The 8,092-nt window shown below is 46.3% G+C and overlaps 3 pseudogenes; 2 read left to right on the plus strand and 1 right to left on the minus strand.

Annotated features, from left to right (window-relative positions):
• Positions 1-2,684: 2,684 nt before the first annotated feature.
• Positions 2,685-2,773, minus strand: LOC112613674 (annotated as a pseudogene).
• Positions 2,774-3,408: 635 nt separating this feature from the next.
• On the plus strand, positions 3,409-3,861 carry LOC112613181 (annotated as a pseudogene).
• A 1,123-nt stretch (positions 3,862-4,984) lies between these two features.
• LOC112612882 lies at positions 4,985-5,334 on the plus strand (annotated as a pseudogene).
• Positions 5,335-8,092: the final 2,758 nt, after the last annotated feature.

The raw sequence follows: 8,092 nt of genomic DNA on the forward strand, positions 1-8,092 counted from the left end.
CCTCTGTATGCTGAGCGCCAGTCCCCTGGGCCCACTTTTTCTTTCTCTATACTTTGTCTCTGTGTCTCATTTCTTTTCTCAAATCTCTCGTTCCACCTAATGAGAAACGCCCACAGGTGTGGAGGGGCAGGCCACCCCTTCACTCAGCTACTCGGGAAGCTGGGGCAGGAGAATCACTTGAACCTGGGAGGCGGAGGTTGCAGAGAGCTGAGATCGCACCACTGCACTCCAGTCTGGGTGAAAGAGTGAGAATCCATTCCAAAAAAAAAAAAATTAATATGACCTGTGATGAGGGGCTGTGCACCTTCTCACTTAGGGGTGAGAAATTCTCCCTTCAATCTTGTTAAGTGGAAATACAGACTTACTCATTATAAGAGAATCAAAGTGTGTGTAGAAGGGCACATGTGGATGCTGACTAGGCAAAACGGTGAACATGCCAGTTACCAATTTATCCATCTCAGCTCCAAATTCACCATCACTATCTGCTGTGGAACAAAGGGCTGTATTCTTTAAGCATTTATCTTTTAATGGAACATGTTAAGCTTTATCATGTTGCATTATAAGATGGAAGGGAGGCCAGGTGCGGTGGCTCTCGCCTGTAATCCCAGCACTTTGGGAGGCCAACGTGGGCGGATCACCTGTTTCGCCCAACAAGGCGAAAGCCTGTCTCTACTAAAAACACAAAAAATTAACCAGGCATGGTGGCAGGTGCCTGTAATCCCAGCTACTCGGGAAGCTAAGGCAGGAGAATTGCTTGAACCCAGGAGGCAGAGATTGCAGTGAGCCAAGATCACACCACTGCACTTCAGCCTGGGTGACAAGAGCAAAACTCTGTCTCAAAACAAAACAAAATAAAAAATTAGCTGGGCATGGCGGCGAATGCCTGTAATCCCAGCTACTCGGGAGGCTGAGGCAAAAGAATCACTTGAACCCGGGAGGCGGAGGTTGCGATGAGCGAAGGTCATGCCATTGCACTCCAGACTGAGGAACAAGAGTGAAACTCCGTCTCAAAAAAAAAAAAAAAAAAAAAAACCTGCAGGTAGTTTCTAGGAGCTGAGCACAGCTTCCAGCAACAGCCAGCAACAAGTCCTATAGCTGCAAGGAAATGAATTTTGCCTTTTGACTGAATGTGGAAATATACACTCTTCCCTAGGCAGAGGTTGCAGTGAGCCGAGATCGTGCCACTGCACTCTAGCCAGGGCAACAGAGCAAGGCTCTATAGCCAAAAAAAAAAAAAAATTGTACTGTAGGTTTCAGCTAAGGCAATTAGATAAGATACAGCATGCTTATCAAATTCATAGATGGACTATACAATTTGATGATTGATAGAACTGGATTCAAAATTACTGTCACAGGCTGAAGTGATTCACTGAATAAACAGGATTTTTATTTTTAAAAAAGAAATAGAATATACAACACAAGAATTAAACAACACTCATATAAAATGTTTCACACATAAAACATAAACCAAAACGCTACACTACTGGCCAGCCGCAGTAGTAGTTCAAGCTTGCAATCCCAGCAGTTTGGGAGGCCAAGGTGGGCAGATCACTTGAGGCCAGGAGTTCAAGCCTACCCTGGCCAACATGACGAAACCCCATCTCTACAAAAAATACAAAAATTAGCCAGGCATGGTGGTGCATGCCTGTAATCCCAGCTACTTCAGAGGCTGAGGCATGAGAATCACTTGAACCCAGGAGGCGGAGGGTGCAGTGAACTGAAATGGCATCACTGCACTCCAGCCTGGGCAAGAAAGGAAGAATCTGTCTCAAAAACAGGGTGCGGGGGGGCAGGGAGAAAGAAAAGAAAGAAAGAAAGAACACTATACTTCTGAAAATATATTTGAGTATTCTTATTCAGGATGAAACTGAACAAGACACCGACTTTCTTTTTGAAAACAAGTGGCTTGCGGTTAAAACTAAAATCTATCTTCAGATGTAGCAGCAGTAAAACAAACAAACAGAAAAAGAAACAAAAAACAAGTTAAAGTCTGTTCCTTATTTCTTTCCAGAATAATTTTTACACAACTTTACATCCATTCAGAAACTGCCAAATGGTACAACACCTATGGATGGGAATTTATAATATCCAGCAAAATTAAACGTATATTTGTCCTCTAACCTAAAATCCAGTATTAAAGGTTTAACCTGATAATACACTTATTTTTTTTTTTTTTTTTTTTTTTTTTTTTGAGACGGAGTCTCGCTCTGTCGCCCGGGCTGGAGTGCAGTGGCCGGATCTCAGCTCACTAACCTGATAATACACTTATAAAAATGTTAACTACATATAAAGAAGTTCATTTACTGCAGGTTACTCATGGATGCTAAAATAATTAGTAGAAAGGTTGCTGGAAAACAAGATATTCCAGGTATCCTGCAAGGGATGATGGCTCATGCCTGTAATCCCAACATTTTCTGAGGTCGAGGTGGGAGGATCACTTGAGCCCAGTAGTTCAAAGCTGCAGTGAGCTAGGATCGTGACACTGCACTCCACCCTGGGTGACAGAATGAGTCTCAAAAAAAAACCCAAAAAAACCCCCACAAATATATATATGCAAATATAGAGTTATAGCGATCTCTCTCTTTCTCTCTACATATCTATGTGATAGATACATTCTCATATAAATATATAATATATATGTGATATATATATTCCGGGTATCAAAATACCAACCCACATATTACTCTCTTTTGTGCTGATGACATGGTAAAAAGGTATGAGGGAGGCACATCTCACACAAGAGTGTGAAAACTCAATCAGCCCACGAAAGGATCTCGCATATTACTTTCTTATCCAAAAGGAAAAGGCTATCTTTAAAATAAAGTGCTCTGGCCAGGCGAGGTGGCTCATGCCTGTAATCCCAGCACTTTGGGAGGCCAAGGTGGGCAGACCACGGGTCAGGAGTTCAAGACCAGCCAGCCTGGCCAGCATGGTGAAACCCTCGTCTCCACTAAAAATACAAAAATTAACTGGGCACGGTGGCAAACGCCCATAATCCCAGCTACTTGGGAGGCTGAGGCAGGAGAATCACTTGAACCCGGGAGGCGGAGGTTGCAGTGAGCTGAGATTGTGCCACTGCACTCCAGCCTGGGAGATGGAGTGAGACTCTGTCTCAAAAAATGAATAAATAAATAGATCATTCTACCATAAAGACACAGACACACAAATGTTCAATGCAGTGCTATTCACAAGAGCAAAGACATGGGATCAACATAAATGCCCCTCAATGACAGACCAGATAAAGAAAATGTGGTACACATACACCATCGAATACCATGCAGCCATGAAAAAGAACAAGAAGATCACGTCTTTGGTGAAAACAGAGAGTGAGCTGGAGGCTATTATACTTAGCAAACTAAGGCAGGTACAGAAAACCAAATACTGGCAGTTGTGTGCTAGGTCACCAAGATGTCGTTCCCAAAGTATACTCCGTCACACCTGGCCACTCTGCCCTCGATGCTTGACCTGGCCAACTATATGACATGTCCCTGGAAACCGGGAGGACACAAGCTAAGCAGTTGGCCATAAGAGTCCAGTTTCAGCAGAAGTACCTGCTCCAGTACAATGACCCTAACCACCGCTCGTCGAAGATCCTGCCTTGATTAGTTGGACCTATGCAAGATCAGCAAATGTCTATCCTAATTTCAGACCCACTCCTAAAAACTCACTCCTGGAAGCTCTATGTAGAATTGGGCCCCTCTTCTTCTGGTATTATGTTTTCAAAACTGACATGGATAGGAAAGAAAAACTTATCCAGGAAGGAAAATTGGATAGAACATTTAACATCTCATATTAAGTCTGGCAATGATGACTATATTTATTCTTGCTTAAATAAATCATCTATTAATCATTAAAAAGAAAAGAAAACCAAATACCACAGGCTCTCACTTACAAGTGGGAGCTAAATGATAAGAACTTATGAATACAAAGAAGGAAACAACAGACACTGGAGTCTACTTGAGGGTGGAGGGCAGAAGGAGGGAAAGGAGCAGAAAAGATAACCACTGGGTACTGGGCTTAATACCTGGATTTCTTTACCTATGTAACAAACCTTCATATGGACTCTCAAACCTAAAATAAACGTTAAGAAAAAAAAAAGGGGCCGGGCGCGGTGGCTCAAGCCTGTAATCCCAGCACTTTGGGAGGCCGAGACGGGCGGATCACGAGGTCAGGAGATCGAGACCATCCTGGCTAACACGGTGAAACCCCGTCTCTACTAAAAAATACAAAAAACTAGTCGGGCGAGGTGGCGGGCGCCTGTAGTCCCAGCTACTCGGGAGGCTGAGGCAGGAGAATGGCATGAACCCGAGGAGGAGGAGCTTGCAGTGAGCCGAGATCCGGCCACCGCACTCCAGCCTGGGTGACAGAGCAAGACTCCGTCTCAACAAAAAAAAAGAAAAAGAAAAAACAAAGGAAATCACTATATTGAAGAGATATCTGCACTCTCGTTTGCTACAGCAGTATTCACAGTAGCCAGGATTTGGAAGCAGCCTAAGTGTAGCTCAACAGATGAGATGAATGGATAAAGAAAATGTGTGTGGTACACATATACAATGGAGCACTGTTCATCCATAAAAAACAATGACATCCAGGCCAGGTGCGGTGACTCACACCTGTAATCCCAGCACTCTGGGAGGCTGAGGTAGGTGGATTACTTGAGCCCAGGAGTTTGAGGCCAGCCTGGGCAACTGTGAAACCCCATCTCTACAAAAAATACAAAAATTAGCCAGGTGTGGTGGTGAGCAGCTGTAGTCCCAGCTACTCAGGAGGCTAAGGTGGGAGGATCACTTGAGCCCAGGAGGTGGAGGTTGCAGTGAGCTGAGATCGCATCACTGCACTCCAGCCTCAGTGACAAGAGCTCAAACTTTCCTCAGCTGCTGCCAAGGTGCTCCGTCCTCCCGAGGACCGCGTTGCAGTGAGGCCCTCACTTCATCTGGCAACTAGCACTGCATCCGGCAGCACCAGCCCCATACTGGCCCATAACATGACCTCCATCTCCAAGCTCGCCTGCATCTACTCAGCCCACATTCTGCACGAGGACGAGGTGACCACCACAGAGGATAAGATCAATGGCCTCATTAAAGCAGCCGGTGTAAATGTTGAAACTTTTTGGTCTGGCTTGTTTGCAAAGGCCCTGGCCAACGTGAACATGGGAGTCTCATTTGCAATGTAAGAGCTGGTGGACCTGCTCCCCCAGCAGCAGGTGCTGCACCAGCAGGAGCTCCTACCCCCTCCACAGCTGCTCCAGATGAGGAGAAGAAAGCCGAAGCAAAGAAAGAAGAATCTGAGGAGTCTGATGATGACATGGCCTTTGGTCTTTTTTCTTTTTTTTGAGACAGAGTCTCACTCTGTCGCCCAGGCTGGAGTGTACTGGCGTGATCTCAGCTCACTGCAACCTCCGCCTCTTGGGTTCAAGCAATTCTCTGCCTCGGCCTCCTGAGTAGCTGGGATTACAGGTGCCTGCCACCACACCAGGCTAATTTTTTTGTATTTTTAGTAAAGACAGGGATTCACCATCTTGGCCAAGTTGGTACGGAACTCCTGACCTTGTGATCCACCCACCTCAGCCTCCCAAAGTGCTGGGATTATAGGCGTGAAACACCGCGCCTGGCCTGGCTTCGGTCTTTTTGACCAAACCTCTTTTGAAATGTGTTCAATAAAAAGCTGAACTTGAAGGAAAAAAAGGAGGGGGGGAGCAGGGAGGAAGGCAAGAAAAAAGACAAAAAACGAGATCCTGGCCAGGTGCAGTGGCTCACGCCTGTAATCCCAGCATTTTGGGAGGCCGAGGCAGGCAGATCACGAGGTCAGGAGATCAAGACCATCCTGGCCAATATGGTGAAACCCCATCTCTACTAAAAATACAAAAATTAGCTGGGCGTGGTAGCGTGTACCTGAAAACCCAGCTACTCAAACGGCTGAGGCAGGAGAATTGCTTGAACCAGGGAGGCAGAGGTTGCAGTGAGTCGAGATCGCGCCACTGCACACCAGCCTGGCGACAGAGCGAGACTGTATCTCAAAAAAAAAAAAAAATAGATGCCGGGCGCGGTGGCTCAAGCCTGTAATCCCAGCACTTTGGGAGGCCGAGACGGGCGGATCGCGAGGTCAAGAGATCGAGACCATCCTGGCTAACATGGTGAAACCCCGTCTCTACTAAAAAATACAAAAAAAAACTAGCCGGGCGAGGTGGCGGGCGCCTGTAGTCCCAGCTACTCGGGAGGCTGAGGCAGGAGAATGGCGTGAACCCGGGAGGCGGAGCTTGCAGTGAGCTGAGATCCGGCCACTGCACTCCAGCCCAGGCGACAGAGCGAGACTCCGTCTCAAAAAAAAAAAAAAAAATAGAATGAGATTCTGTCATTTTCAACAACATAGATAGAACTAGAGGGCAGTACATTAAATGAAATAAACCAGGCACAGAAAGACAACTTGGGCGTGGTAGGTGGTGGTTGCCGTGGGCCAGTATCATGCCACTGCACTCCAGCCTGGGCATCAGGGCAACACCCTGCCTCAAAAAAAAAAAAAAAGCTTGAATAGAGCTCAGATCCAAAAACACTTCGTTATATTTTAGAACAATTTGGAGAATTTTCATTTATTACACAGAGCAAATATTAGATAATATTATTTGTAATTTTCTTGATGCAAATAGAATTACGGTTTTAGTAAGACAACACTCTTATCATTGAGTCAGGTATTACCCAGTACTTAAATGTCGAGCTTTTACCATCCTGGCTAACACGGTAAAACTCCATCCCTACTAAAATACAAAAAATTAGCCGGGCATTGTGGCACGCACCTGTAATCCCAGCTACTCGGGAGGCTGAGGCAGGAGAATCGCTTGAACCCGGGAGGCGGAGGTTGCAGTGGGGTGAGATGGCGCCACTGCACTCCAGCCTGGGAAACAGAGCGAGACTCCCTCTCGGAAAAAGAAAAAAAAAAGAAAGAAATGTCGAGCTTCATCTCTGCAATGAATTTCCCATTTACTCTCAAACAGTTCACCATAAAATGTATTTACGAGACAGCAACTACACAAAACGCTAAATACAGGTGCAGCTACAATGGACACTTATTCGTCGTACTGGATGGTCAACATACCCATAGGTTTCAGTTTTTTCGAAAAAAAAATGCAGAAAAAATACACTTAGTACAGTCATCCTGTTAACGGTAAATTCGATTATTGTAGTATTTGTGTGTAAACCCTCCACCCTTTCTTCCAGGAAGCCTGGTTATGAAGCTCTTTGGAGACGTACAGAGCTAGGAACTTCAAATGAAAAGAATAGCTGAGTATTCTTAGCTTTCTTTAGTAGTAAGACTCGCGGTCTACAAACGTTTATATGCACATGCAGAAATACGCACACCCTAGACAGCTAAGAAAGCACCTTTCTACCTGAACGTAAAGTGTCCATAAAAAATATACAGGTTTCGCAAAGGCAAAATGCCAAAATCTCACAGGAAACACTCGTTTGCATAAAAAAGGAAGCACCTGCCTGCTTGAACCAACTTTCTCCCAGTGCTCACCCGAACACGGTGGAGTTGCCAGGTCCGTGGGGCTGCAGGATCTTGGGGACGGAGTCAATCGAACGCGAACAGCAAAATTCTTTCCCCTCTGAAAAACAATTCACAAAGGTTGCCTTGGAGACTTATGTTTTAGGCCTCAGAGTCCTTGGACACTTTTGAAGACGGGAACGCATGGCGGAAAGCATCCCTCGGACGCGCCCATACTGCACTTCCCACCCAGCTCCTCTAGGGGACCCAAGGTCCGAATGGCCTCTCCGACGTGGCCTCGCCCGATGGCTCCGCGGCTCCCGCGGACGCGAGTGGAGTGGTCCGGACCTCTCGAAGGAGGATCCTCGATTACCCTGGGTCGATTGTGACCTCTGCCACCCCGCGAAACAACGCCCAACCCACTAGTCTACACAAGCCTCACCAAAGTAGTGAACGACCAGACGACACAAAGAAAAAAGTGGCTCTGAGGCAATAGGCGCCAGCGACTAAAAGAGACAACTGGCGCGCCGCTAACGTCACTTCCGCCGGAGCATTGGGAGGGGCGTGCCTCGTTGCGTGGGCAGTTGGACAGGATGGAACTCTTTAGGATTCT

Source organism: Theropithecus gelada, chromosome 19 (genome assembly GCF_003255815.1).
Source record: "Theropithecus gelada isolate Dixy chromosome 19, Tgel_1.0, whole genome shotgun sequence".
Classification (NCBI taxonomy): domain Eukaryota; kingdom Metazoa; phylum Chordata; class Mammalia; order Primates; family Cercopithecidae; genus Theropithecus; species Theropithecus gelada.